This window comes from Zophobas morio, unplaced genomic scaffold, assembly GCF_036711695.1.
Source record: "Zophobas morio isolate AGI-343-1 ecotype UQ-CSIRO unplaced genomic scaffold, CSIRO_AGI_Zmor_V1 ptg000023l, whole genome shotgun sequence".
NCBI lineage: Eukaryota > Metazoa > Arthropoda > Insecta > Coleoptera > Tenebrionidae > Zophobas > Zophobas morio.
Window position 1 is genome coordinate 10,683,580 of NW_026972128.1, and position 15,270 is coordinate 10,698,849.

A 15,270-nucleotide genomic window follows, 5' to 3' on the forward strand; every position below is an offset into this window, starting at 1 on the left:
AATAATCACAGTATGACCGTAAAATTAAAATGGACGTTTAATTTCTTATTTAAATATCTGCTCTAGTTGGCCATGGTACTTACGTCAGCCGTTTCAATTGACTGCTGACGTAAGCGTCATGGCCAGCTAGAGCAGAAATTAAAAAAGTTACACGGTATCAGTAACTGCATGAATGATTAGAAACTATAAGATCTCATTCTAGTTAACAAAAAGCCCACGAATAAAAAATAGCAAACTCTAGAATATGCTAGTATAAATTTATCATTTGACGGTGTGTGGGCCAACATTGTTTATTTCCTTTAATTAATTCTCCAAAACAATACGATAAATTTAGCAGAGTGGCTTTATTTTTAACATCTAGATTTATCGAATATCTAATTCAAATAATTACACAATGGTTAAAAAATCAGCCCTTCTGTTAGCTATTAGCAGTTAATTAAACCTGCGTGTTTTCGTACGCAGTTTGTACAGCTAATTCTGGAAAAAGAGTTAACAAAAACAGCAACATTTTTAATAAAATAACGGAAAGCGTTATGTAAGGAGATATTTGAAATAAGGTGAAAGGAATATGACAGCAAGATTGAACCGCCAAAAGAAAATTAATTTGATTTGGAACGAGACAGAGGAGTTTGATACAAAGGGATTAAAGAAAAAAATTATGTACCTAAAACAGGGATATAAAATTTTAAACTTTGATAGTGCGTGTGTAAGAATTGTGTTTTTCAACCAGGCCTGAATGCTTAAATTTGTATTTTCTTCATAAAATCTATGTTTTTCAAATTAATCGATGCATTATTAAATATTTTTCTCAATCTCAATTTGTTGGATACACATTTTCTTATAAAATGTTAGAAAGCTATACAAAATCAACCGCAGACAGCTTTATTTCCTTTTCAATTATATAAAGCACATCTCTCGTCGACACACACGCCTCGTCTTTCTCCCATGCACTTTATTCTGTTCTATAGTAACCTAGCTCTTCCAGAAATGTTAAAATTCTGTTCCCGAAACAGGCGTTTTTCAGAGATGATTATAAATATGCTGTACTCATCTCAATACTCTTAAAAAAAAATGTTTCGTCAAATATTATAATCGATCAAGATTTTCTAAAAAAAAAAAATCATTTAATTCACGCTCTAACTAAATTTATGATCTCCATATCTTCTGTCCTATTACCATAAAAGAAATTTTTCTGATACACTAAATTTTTAAATATGAAATTCTAAGAACAGTACAAACATTTTGTTAACATGAAACTTTTGTGATAATAATCATAGAAAACTGCTAGAAAACACGCATACATACAATGACTGAATTAATGTTTAAAGCACGGAAAAATTATACAAAAACAGTAACGAGCTATTAATAAACGATTTATTAAATTCACAGATGTACAAACCAATGAATGCAGTTGTGTTTCGAACATATTCATCAAGCCTTCAAACTGAACAAAGCTGGAAACAATATGACGGCCAATAAAAACATCTGTTAACTTTATAGATACCAATGTTTATAATAATTATAACTCAAAACTGGTAAGAATTTTAATACCTTATACCGATCGATACGAAGACTACATACATATTTATTAAAAATGCATCTAAACATTAAAGTTACCAAGCAAAATTTATTTCTTGAGACGAATTTTATTCCTTTTATTTTGTGCCGGCAAAGTAATAGTGGAAGAAAAATTGCACTAGGTTTTTTTTAATGAATGTTTAATTTTATGTTTCCTTCATGTTTCACAGTTCGTTGAATATGGCAATACAGACTTCCCGTTTCCGTCTGTCCGTGCTTTCGGTGGGCATGCTTTAATAATATCAGGAAAATACTAAAACGTTAAACCGTATATACTTTTTCATTTATTTTATTTATTGTTGAGGTCATTTAATCGTTTTTAGGACCTCCTTGGTTTGAAAGAATTATGAAATTGAAATTAATATAGCTCCTCTATCTAATTTCCCTGTAAATATTCACATTATATATGTACAACTGGCATATTTACTCCCCACCAAAATCTTTTGTATATTCTTTAGAAAAAGTTTTAAAAATAAAAATTAAGCTACACAATGTAAAATAGACCGTACCAGATGGACACTGTAACATTCGTAAACAGTTTGAATTATTTGTGCCATGAAATAATTCTTTTTTTGTTCTTTGTAGTAATTATAATTATCAAATTTGAGTTAATCGAAATGGCTTTAAAGCTCGTCATTGCAATGGAACGAAATTTCTGTAAACACCTACTTTGAATATTCGTTGTAGTAATTATAAACAAGTCAATTAGAATGACAAGGTTGGTCTATATTTTACAGTGTTTATAAAACTATCGTAATATTTAAACTGTGAAGTAAATTTGTCGACAGTTAATAAATCTTAAGAGGAAAAATCGTGGTTTGAACTGTAGTTGAATTTTCGAAGAATGCACGTGGTATAAGAAGCTTTCCTTTATGTTTTCTATAATTATTACCAACCCATACTGACTTACTGGACTTCACCTGAAGCGTTAATTTGGACAAAATGTTTATTCACATTCAGTGATGTACATATCAAAGAACCCTTTACGTCGGACTGTTATTTAAATTACCTGCTGAACAAATATTCAGCAGAAGATATTTCAGATAACACTTTATACTGTTTGTTAGCTTTCAAAATAATTTAGTTTTTTTTTCAAGTTAAAATGTTAGACGTAAACAAAATTATTACACTTTAATCAAAACGAATATTTTCCACATTTGTACGTTTTAAATGCTCGCCTATTTATTAACGTCTGCGACGAGACACTTCAACGTAGATTCGAAGTAGATTATGTAAGTACATACGTATTCTGTATAAAAATGATTCTTTTATTCAAAACAGCTGTAGCAAACGCATCAGACTTTAGTGTGCTCATCCTCAAATACGCCTGAAAATGCTCTTGTCTTGTGCACTGAACATAAATACCAAGCAGTTTATATTTAAATATGTATCTATATGTAAAGCCTGAGCAAAACTTTCTCACTTTAGTGTAATGGGGCTGAATGTATTTTAAAACTGTCTAAATTCGTGTTGTTGCGTAATGACCCATTTCAAATTTCTCTCGGCTGTTACCTGTTTCTGGAAATATGATTTCTGATTAATTCACAGTGCACTGTCCACCTTGTTCGTGTTTCCTGATGTCTTTTGAACTTATGCCAAGATCTTTTATAAACTGCACAAATGCGGGAAGGTAGGGGAGACATGAAAACGATCGTCAATAGTACACGGTAAAAGTAATTACAACAAATATTGTGTTAATTAAAACTTTATATTAGACAATGAACAAAGATATACGAAAAATTAGCAAAGATATCCGAAAACTGGTCATACCATTCAAGAATGTTTATAAATAAGCCTACAAAAAACATGATCGATTTTTTAATAAAATTATTCTGTGTACACTACCATAATTTGCTTGGAGCGGTGAATGAAACCAGAAACATGAAATTACAAAGTTTGTTTACCTTCAAAAGTCGACTTTTTCTCGAATTTTGTACACCTGTTTGTTATGCAAATAGGCTTCTGTAATACGCTTTCTGCTTGACATAAAAATGTGCTTTAATTATAAAATAGGGAAAAAAAGTCTACCTGGAACAAGTCGGTACAACATGACAGGACTACTGTTTGCCTTTTTTTATATTTACTTTTAAACAAGTATTTGACCTTTTGTCTCTTTGCTGTGTTTTCTCTTCTTCTATTTCCCAGGGGCGGCTGGTGCCAGGGAGCACAAGGGCACGTGCCCCCCCCCCCCCCCCAAATTACAACGTCTACAAACACAGTGGACATAAGAAAATAGTAATTTTCAATATTTAAAAAATTATCCGGAAATTTGTGTCATAATTATCAAAACTAATTTTTTATCTCTCTTCACTTGTATAAAATGTATCAAAACTTACATCTAAGATGTTGTGTCATGGATATATGACATGTTAATGCTGATAAAAGTGGAGACGAAGACCAAATCATGGCTCATTTAGCCGTTTTGTTTACACCATTGCCATGGAAACCGTGCGTCTAGTCGCGGTATTGGGCTGGAATCGGGTCCTGTTCCGACAGTGTCCACTAGCAGTAATTCAATTGCGGGTTTTAATTTTCATTCTGCGCGAGTGAAATTATTTGATTTTAGATAAAAATAATGAATTCGGTTGAATATTTAATAAAAAATCGTCCTCTGGCAAAACGAGAGACTTTCATAGATATTTTAATAGACGTAACACGTATAATAAATATTCGTGGATGTGCGGTTCTGATTAATTCTGGATTAATACTGGCGTGGATGTGGACAAATACTTTTTTTACTTTTATTGAATGTATGTTTGTATTTATTTCCATCACACAATTTCGTCTATTAAATTGGTAATATTAACAACCTGTTTTATATGTTCATATTTAACTCATCAATCAAATTGTATCCCCCATTTTCAAAAGGTCTAAATTGAAGTTATTCTTTATCTACAGTTTTTTTGACAACAACTGATTTGGATCAGAAGTTACAAATTTAGAATGCAATTTTGCAGAGAATTTCAAAGTGTGTTCATCGTCCGAACTGGAAAACTTATATTAGTTTGGTGGATATATGATTGGATGTTAAGGTGTGGTAAATTACTGAGATACACGAAAGGGTGATAAAAACGAATGTATCTGGCGAAGTAAGAATGATAGCAGCAAGTGCCATCATAACGACATAAAACACTTATTGTGTTGTCTTGGTACATTTCAAAAACGATCTTAAAAGTACTTAACTTAATAAAACCGTACGTAGATCACTATATTTATAACTAAATAATGTTTAACTATATTATTACATCAATTGTTTCGAAGCAATGAACAGTTGAATTGCGATTAGTCATTTACCACATCCGCCAAAACCTTAAAACATGTGCAAAATGAGTTTTGTAGTTTTTACACAATGTTTAAAGTGTGAGAGAAGAAAGAAAACAGATCAACCCAAATGGAGTGGAAACATAAAATCTAAAATATATTTTAGAAAAAATAACCTGTCATTTGAACTTACATTTTTGTAAGCATTTATATATTTCACTGAAGTAAAGAAATTTTTATGAATAAGCAAACAAGAAAATGTTTGTACTTGAACCAGATCATTTTAGCGTTTGACTTAGAACTATGAAGTGATGAAATATTTACGTCTATAAATTCAACAATTTCTCACAAATTCACAGTAAATACGCTCCTTCTAATGAATACCTCCCCAAGTAAAGCTACTTTGATAAAATTTTTATGGTAGCTTAAAAATTTGACAAAACATTTACATAAGTATGTATATAACAATAATAAATTTTATTAATATTTAAATCTCTAGGCGAACAATAAATACTTGATATTTTTAAATAAAAATTTCCCTAAACAATGTGTCATAATGTCATTAGGTAGTAATGTTACATACTTTATGATGGAAAATAAAACTGGAAAAGTTACGAGCGTACATAATAAAATCCAGATTTGACAGTAATTGATTGTTATCAGTCAATATAAACCATATAATAAAGCAGGTTAACAAATAAACAGTTGGCTTACTATCAAAGGCTAGCTTATCAGGTTAATTGAAGTCGGGTTTGTGAAAATTGAGGTTTGTTTACATCGAAACATGTAAACAGTGAATGCGAACCGCCATGCCATGGATATTATTGTAATGAAGCAGCCATATCGAGTGCGATCTGCATTATGAGCGGCGAAAGAGAAGACCATTAAAGTATACATGTTGGATTTTAGGCTCATTTAAATTTATAACCATTCTTAATCCAGTCAGATAATGGAAGACAGTTGAAGCAAAGTGAAAAATTCGCATTAACAAAGCTTTGTAAACCGTGGCATTATGCTCCTCTATCTGAAAACTTTTGTCTTCGGCTTGACGGAACAGTGATACCACAGAGCAATGTGGCATGAAAAGTCACTGAAAAATACGCACTCGATGTTTTCAGGGCGATTGAGTTAACAAACTGTCACTAAAAACCATTATCTGCTATCAAAATTACATCTATCAGCCTCATTAATCGGAATAGCGCGACTCAATCGACGGCAAAGCAGAATTTAACCAGTGATTTACGTTGTACCTTGTCCTTTATAAAACTTTTTAATATTCATGAAGTGAAATTTTACACGATATTAATTAAATACTGTTCCATCCCTCTGCATATTTTTCGGTTAGCTTTTGTTTCACTTGCATTTAAATTACTTTTTAAATTTAAACTTTTGTTGAAAACTAACTGAATGCGAATTAATTTCGCTCTTATTTAAGAAATTTATTCATTTAACCGAGTAAAGATTAACTTAATTTAAAAATTCACTTTGTATTTTTAAAAAACTTCATTCAATTACTTAACGTTCGAACGCAATTTTTTGGAGCGGTGCCAATTTTGAGATGAATGTGAATATTTTAAGGTATTATAGGCGCACAAATATTTCCCATGTGACCTTTCTGTTTTACGATGACAAAGAGAAGTATCTATTAGATACACAAATATTTGCATTTTATCCATGTTTTCAGTTATTTTGCAAATTTATTCGCACTCGCTGAAACGAAATCGATGCCGGGCTTCATTTTTATTTTATTCCTAGCATAAAACGGGCAAATCCGTAACAGTTTTTTACAGTTTTCCTACACGGCGCCCTCAAATGTGTTATTATATCAAATGGTGATTCTGAAAAGCGTCTGCTATAAATAGTCGCTTCTTTTTTAAAAAATGCACGCATTCACTAGACCCGCCATAATTACGAGCATCCACAATCATAAAAGAGGGAAACGTAGAAAATAAAGTTACTTGAAAAGGTCGTTTAAACCATATTGGTAACTAATGAAATTTTTAAGAGCACTAGTCATTCCAATCACGTTTTCAATATATGATAACTTTTAGGAGGGAACTACAGCGATCTTTCTACACGCCACATTAAAAAAACTTAAACTCCTTAACAAACGCAATTAATTTTGAAAAAGCTCTTTAAGCTGACAACAAAGTACTCACATGTTGTCAAATTTGTTGAAATTTTGAACAATGTAATTATGTCCAACATAAAATTTTATTACTTATACTTATAGTGAATTTAATAATGTAAAAATCGTTGAAGTTTTTGCAACAGCTTGATAACATCACCTCCAAAATTTGCATGGTCAATGCTATTCCAGTTTTATAAAATAACATACTCCTGAATTGAAACCACATTTAACGGTAATTCACCTTATGTTTACGTTAAATTAGTACATACTTTATTTTTTAGAAATGTGAAAGAGCACTGTTTGTGAAACAATTGTGATACTAAAATGGACAGATGTAGCTAATGCGATTATCTGAATTTTGTTGGTTTTCAGTCTGTTATTAGTTTCACTACATACTATGTTTATAAATTGCCAGTGAATTCTAATCATGTATACAGTTTAATGTTTACGTTTAGCTATTAAAAAGCTTCGGCACAGATTAACTAATACCAAAACTTAATTAATTCAAACACTGCCTGTATTTAGTTGTTTTTTGATGCGTTCGAGTAATCAGTTTACATTTAAAAGAGTACACAATAACGTAAATAAGTTCGTGTTTGCTGACTGTACTTTTTATCGAGTGATTTTTTAAATTTCTGCTCTAGTTGGCCATGACGTTTACGTAGGCCAACTAGAGCAGAAATTTAAATAATCATACGATATAACAGGTGTGTTTTTAAACTTTACCCTAACACTATTCCCTAACTAAAATCCTCGGTGTGGATCTCCTACGCAAAGCGAAAGTAAGAGTTTTCATCAGATCATTTTATTCTACATTAAATTCGCCACTTGCGTTGGAACATAAAAACTTTTTGCTGTGCAGTGGGACTGTTATTATTACTGAGTAAAATACGCTGTTATGAAAACAGTTAACTCTAATTTTGTACTCCTAACACAGAAATTACTTTCTATAAAAAGCTGTTGAAAGTTTTCTTGTGAATTATGAAATTAAACATGCCAAACAACTAGTTTGGTCAACGGAATATAAAGATGTGCTACCAATTATCTCACCACAAATTTTTTTCTTAAATGATAAGCTGACAAATGTCATGTTTATTAACATTTTAATTTACACTGAAATCTAATTATCTTGGTCATTATTTTGACTTAAAAAAACTGGAAATTTAACTGGAGCATTAAAATATATTAGTCTATAGACTACAAAATTCAACCAGTTAGTGAATAAACGGCTGTAAACGATATACAGCATTTACAAATCGTTCACGATTTACTGCTTCGTAGACCTACTAACTAACCGACATCAGAATTAAAAATTCAGGCGATCAATAGCCGCTGAAACTCAATAGCAAATACAGTGACTCTTGTTTTAAAATTTCATTGTTTAATCTGATTTAACAGTTTATGAAAATTCGTATATCCATTAGCAATATTTTTTAATGATTTTTAATACAGTGTACTTGAAATGTATGAAATAAATTCAAAAAATGGAGAATAAAATTTCGCTTTGTTTCTTTTTAAAACAGAAACTTTAATTTTTGATATTTTTAAATAAGAGAAAGAATGAAATAGAAGCAGAAATGTTTTCAATTAACAAATAAAAAATTTCCATAGCCGACAAATTTTCTTGGCTTCAGTTTTTGAACCTCTAAAGTAGTTGTCATTGTTTAGTTTAATCGATGCTAATTTTTTTTATTTTTTCATATTTATTTACCTTTGGCCACTTTTAGAAAATTCTAGAAAAAATCTTGAGACAAACAAAACATATTCATTATTGTTAGATTTCATGACACCTGTCTTGTCTCATTTTGTTCGTTGTCTATTTTACAATAACTCAGTTTCTAGGAAAGCTATATGTGCCAGACGCGACGAAGGAATTGAACTACGTAACAAATACATCATTACTTTACCACGTCACGGATGAATTTAGTAGTGAAAATATTAGTCTATTAAAAAATAAATTACGCTACGGCAAAGAAATCCTGCCAAGTTTCTAAATTAGCTTCTACGATTTGTGAATCGAGATTTGTTTACTTAAATGTTATTACCCGACTTTCTCTCTTTATTGCAACGTCGTTGAAAGACTGTATTTTTAATAGTCTGTGGCTGAATACCAGCTCGAAGTTTCCACCTTTATTTCGGTGATCATAATGTGACAGGTTTTTCACCGTCGTGCAACACGAGATCTTTTTTGGACCAGAATACGCTCATTTCTTTGCATTTTAACAAGCCACATAAACATTTATTTTTAGAAAAAAAAGCTTCCAAACAGTGCATCTGTGAAACGTTTCAATTCGGCATTGTTGAATGTGCCAGCTTGGCTCGTCTTTTGTAAAGGTTTTTAACTAGATGAATTCAAATCTCTTTGATTGTTCACTAATTCCAGTACCAGTGGAATCGTTAGCGAGCTCTTTCTGCACTAATTTAAATTTAAATAACTAATTTTCCGTTCTAATTACCCTTTGTGCTGGTCACTATTTTGGCTCTCACCCTTTCAGAGTGGCAATGCATACTCTATTGATTCCGTCATCTCTTTATGCAAACCTCGGGATTTATTCGGCTTTTGACAGATCAAATGCGTGTGGAAGTACTTTAGAGGCATTTATGAAGTCCTCAGCGACGACGAGTTTTGAGCACGGTCAACGCGAAATTCATCACCGGACCTGTTTACGTCAAGCAAACAATAAATATAAATTCTATCCAATTAACAGTTCCCTCGTTCCGCAATATTTCAAAGTGAAATCTTTGCAGTTCGTCTAACTATCGAAGGGCAACAACAACCCTACGACTGAAAAAAAATCGCCTCTCAAAAGTCAACTTTCTAGAAGTTTTTATGAAATTGTCAGAAACGCTGAAAACTTCCTCTCCGAAAATAACCTGCAGTGTGCAACAAGCACCGTCTTCAAACAGACAAACAAAACGAAAACATTGTCTACAAACGTACCTGAAAGAGGGAAAGCTTCCAAGCATATTCGTGTTACATGAAAAGGAGTGTAAGTGAACGGCGCTTGTCAAAAAAGAAACCGGCAAATCTCCTCGTGGACTTCGCCGCTACTATGCAGAAGCACGTCACGACGCCCTGGAGCACGAAAGCACAGTCGACGTCGTCGGCGTCGGTCCGGGACTGCCTGGGAAACTGAGCGATGCAGATTTTCCTTCGCGTAACGCATGCGTTGAGTCCATGGGTTTCGGAAGGTTTTTTAACATCTCTTGTACCTGTTTTTATTTCGTTCGGTAACTGGTGGTCTTTTAGACAGTGATAGGTTAGCGTAAATACGGTGTCTTGCGGTTGGCTTTCTTAACGGTCGTGTTTTGGATGTTGTTACGCACGAGAACATTTGTTTCTTTGTCAATCGCAGCTTTTAGGAAAGTTAAGCGCACCTGTCTGATCATGATTTTTCGTTGTTACAAATTTTCCGAAAGAACGGAACGATTATTTGTACGGGCTTGAGTCAAGTATGCAAATAAAGACCTCTCAAAGAAATGAATATTCAACAGACCCGTGATGATTTCTTTGATTCCTTTGAATTCAATTCGATGAGATCGCTGAGAGGATTGATAGTTTTTTCTTAATCGAATGCTTTAGACATTTTATCGAAGAGGTAGTTTTTGTTTTTATGCAACCAGCGACATCTCGAACAATCAAAAGCTAGTAGTAAGTTAATGAATAGAATGTATATTAAGTCTGAATTAAAATTACGTCAAAAACAGCCGAAGATTAGAAGAAGTTTTTAGAGTTATTTACACAAAACTTTTTGCCCCTCTAAAAGAAAGTTAATGAGTTTTTTCAAAACAATATCATACTTTTTTACGTATGAAAAAAGAGGTGCCCCGTTGCTACTGGACCGATGTCTACTATTTAAATTGTATAAAATAACATACCTCTGTACTTGTGTTTTATGAATCCGCCTTGAGTTACCCCTAGTTTCAACCGCTTTTAGTTCAGATGGGTGAAAGTCGTGGGTTCGATCCCCTGAAAGAAGTAGTAGTCTCTTTTACATTGTGACCGGTATTCTAAAAAATTGCATTTGATAGTAACTATTCCATCTCCGTTATTGATTTCATTTGTACATACCCAAATAATTTTGTCTATCAGAAAAGGCTGTTACTGTATTTTCCATTGCTATTTTATTCTACCGGCTGCGACAATTTTAATTTCAAACAAATTAATTATGTGTGCCTTATTCTGATTTTTTGTTCTTACAAATTTTCAAATAGAACCGATCAAATTATTTATACAGACTTGACAAGAGTAGACGAGTAAGAGCTTTCAAAGAAATGAACACTCAATAGTCCCGTAATGATATGTCTCCTTCCTTTGAATTCAATTCGATGAAATCGCTGCAAGAGAACAGGTAGGTTTTTCATTTTTCTAGTCAATTGGACAGCTTATCGAAAAAAATCACTTTTATTTTTAAACAATGACAATAATTTTGATTAATTAAAAGCGACTAGGAATTACTAACAGAGTATTTTAAGGAAATAAATCGGAATAACTCTGTGGAACATCATGCATGTAATTTAACTACATATATTGTAATAATCACGTTTGATTAAAATGTTTTGCTTATTTTTACTTCCCGAGCGTAAGCAAAAGAAGTATTGTAATCGAGTCCGTCGGCCGACTCTCTACTTTGACGTTTTCTCGATCGTTCATGACCCCTAGAGTACGAAGAAATAGGTCTCCCGTTTCGGTCTCTCTGTTTGCCGTGACGGATTTTTATTAGACAGATGATCTCCGAAAGTACTATGCCGATTGTTGTCAAATTTTGTATTTATATTAGAAATATCATGTAGATCGTAAAACGCTAACCAAAATTTGTCTAATCATCCGCACCTATAATGTGATAACGTCACTTCAAAATTGTACATAGTAAATGTAGTTTGTGACTCCGTGTTGAGTTTTTACTCAAAACGTCAAAATTTTTGGAAAAAAATAAAAATTAGGTATAAAACAACATTTTGCAGTATAATTATGCATCTTCAAACCGAAGGCTTTGAAATCTTGCAGATGTTTTAAGGTTGTGATAGGCATGATAAATTTGTAATCAAAATATATTTACTTATCCCCTTCAAAAAATATATGACGTCAGCTCAAAATTTTGCCAATAAATCCTATCTAAAACGTACAAAATAGGATGAATCTGTACTTGTGATTTATTATTTCATTTATATTTTTTGGATTTGCTTATACAGGGTGACAAAAAATACTGAATGCTTGAATTTATTTTAAGGATTTAATCAGGAATTACAAAATCGAATACCTTGAAATCTTGGATATGTTTTAAAGTTATCATGAACATGGTACATTTTTTATCAAAATATATTTGCACATCCGCCCTAAAAAATTGATGACGTCACCTCAAAATTTTTCTGAACAAATCCTGTCTTAAATGTGCAAAGTATGATAAGTCAATACTTATGATTTATCCCTGCATTAATATTTTTTAGATTTGCTTATACAGGGTGTCTTAAAAAAATTAATGACTGAGTCAGTTTATTTTATTGTTTAAATCAAGAATTGCAAAACTGAATACTTTGATATCTTGCAGACGTTTTAAAGTCATTGTAAGCGTGGTAAATTGTTAATCAAAATAAATGTGTTTATTTCTCGAATAAATTCTACCCAAAATGTGCAAAATATGATGAGTTTTTACTTGTGATTCATCATTGCATTCATATTTTTTATTGATCATATTAAGAACGAGTTAATCAATTTTCCCGAAAATGTGAAAATACAACGGCCTTTATTTAAAAAGAATTATAATAATGAAATTCAGAACATTTTGTTGATTGTAACAAATTACTTAATAGTTTTGATCCTCTGTTTTTAGGGGACGAACTCATTCAAATCAAACAAATTTCTACGTGACATTCTTTCGATGCATAAACATAAACACTTTCAAGTTGTTTTTCTTATCACGGATAACCTAAGGACGTACAATAATGGAATCAGTCGGGCAATTTGGTACTTTCATATTTTCTCGATATTTCATAACCCCTAGACGAGGTCGTAGCGAGGGGGAGGCTCTATATTTAAATCTAGACAAGTTATAATTAATCAAATGTGAATTACAACATCGAAAATCAAAATAAAATGTAATGTTTTATTCAATAAACGGAAGTCAGAGCAATAAAAAAGTCTGGACCGTCGGCATTGTGATCCGGTTATTGCAATTCGCAGAAAACATCTTTTATTTTCTGTTTTACTCTCACGTCTAGAGGTTGATATGTGTTATCGATATTTGTCTTAAATACCATAAATGCTTTTCAGTTCAGTCTTCAGTCGCACCTCTGTTATTACATACGGCAGACGTGATTAAATTGTTTCGTTATTTTATTGATTATAAATCACGATTCAAAAATAATAATACAATACATTTATTATCGGTATTACAATAGATCTATCCAAACTGATATATGCGTCCTTGCAAAAATGTGGATAATATCAACACAAAATTTTGTAATAGAAGAACTCACTTGTAAGAAACAGTTAACACGTTTCTTTATCTTTACTCAAATATTAGGTACATATTTTTATTTTAGCTTATAATGGTTGCCATAAAAAACAATAGAATTCGCAAAATCAAATCTTTTATTTTTTCGAAAGAGCTGGATTTGATAAGTTTTGATGGACGAGGGAAGTTCTGTCGAAGTAATCTTCGACTAAATTTTTATAATCTATGTTGAGATAAAATATTTCCTTATATATGATTTTTGCTTCTTCGTTTTTAGTTTACCACTTTCACTGTATCAACGCCTGTACATTATATCTTCAAGTCTTCATTTATTTTGTGGTAACAGACTTTTATTCATCTTTACACTAATTTGTATCTACTGAAATATTTTTATCTATAATATCACCGCGATGATCATAATAATAATAATAATAGTTTTGAATGACTGTAAATACTAGAACACAATGTTGAAATTTGCAAAGAATTATGCAGACTCTAAACAAAAATACGCAATTTGTCTATCTTTTCGACGTTTATTTAACCTTAGCAGTATTATATGGCGTCGGAAGTCGCTCAAAAATCTCCAAAGGCGTTTGGAATTGTTCGAAAAACTTCGGAAAGCGCTGGGAGCGTTCGGAAATAATTAAATGAAGTCGACGGAAAATCTTCAGCAAAGGTGGGACTATCGGTCAGACGCGAATCGAAAGTCACTAACCACTTCTAACGGCAAAGTTCTTCGCAAGAATTCTGGCCCTACGTGGTCATACAATTTAGCCAATACAGCTTAATTAATAAATGAGACCAATAGCATTTTTCGCTGAGATGTTTATGATTGACAAGAAGTCTAAATTTTGTAAAAATTTTAATATTTAACGTATTTGATGCGATTTTACTCTGCATCGGAAGTTTATGTTTTATTATTCCAAAAACTATGCATTTCACGTGAATTTATCTAGAAATATTTATAATCGTTTTCGTTTTAAATAATACGTACCTAACTCTTTTCCTAAGTAAAATAGTCAGTCCTTGTAGTAGAAGAAAACTCTCGGTGAAACTAAAACACGAACTAGTATTTTCGATTTTTTTACGAGGCGCACCTGATTTACCAAATCATTCGAGACCACGAAAATGCTTCGCCAACAATACAATGTTTTTACAATAAAATGATTTCATATAATTAACTTATATTCAATTCCCTTATTGTAACAGCATTCTTTAGCAAAAAACAGCACTAAAGGGGGAGAAAGCTACGATGGAAAGATAGCTCTCTTATTTTGTGAAAGCATTAATAATTTATCAAAGAAAGATTTTGGAAAACAATAAATACATAACAAAAAAATGTTTCTGTGTTTACAGTTCAAGCCTTGAAAGTGTAAAATTAAGCAATTTTAAGAATAGCGATTTGTGATCGATTTCAAAAACGAGTAGCAGAAAACATAAATGCCATTTTATCATTAATATGGCGTTTTGCATAAAAATGTTGCTGCAACACGTGCCGAAAACGTTACATCTGGCCAAAAAAACATTGTCGTGCGCCAAATTGGCGTATTACTTAGACAAATAACTACAATACTTTAGCCAATATCTTGAAAATAACAAGTTTTTGGGTTTGCTGATAGTCGTTCATCGGCTAGTCTCCAAAAATAACTTCTGTACTTATAGTCTGGTGAAGCGCTCGACATTTTTAACATTTTCAAGCCAACATCAAAAAATTATGTCTCCATATTTTCCCTTTTCTAACTTATGCATATGTATTGTGTAATAATTTTTCTTTCGCTGTATTTTAAATGTAAACTACTGCGGTATATTCAGTATTAGTTTTTATTAAAACAGCAAATAATGCCT

The 15,270-nt window shown here is 31.9% G+C and overlaps 1 protein-coding gene across 1 annotated transcript in view; it reads right to left on the reverse strand.

Moving 5' to 3' along the window:
- Positions 1–10,084, reverse strand: part of LOC135134434 (KH domain-containing, RNA-binding, signal transduction-associated protein 2-like) — a 197,882-nt gene extending 187,798 nt beyond the window's left edge. Inside the window, exon 1 of the mRNA XM_064063112.1 lies at positions 9,912–10,084. The gene's annotated coding sequence lies outside the window, so the exon portion shown is untranslated. The remainder of the gene's footprint in view (positions 1–9,911) is intronic.
- Positions 10,085–15,270: the final 5,186 nt, after the last annotated feature.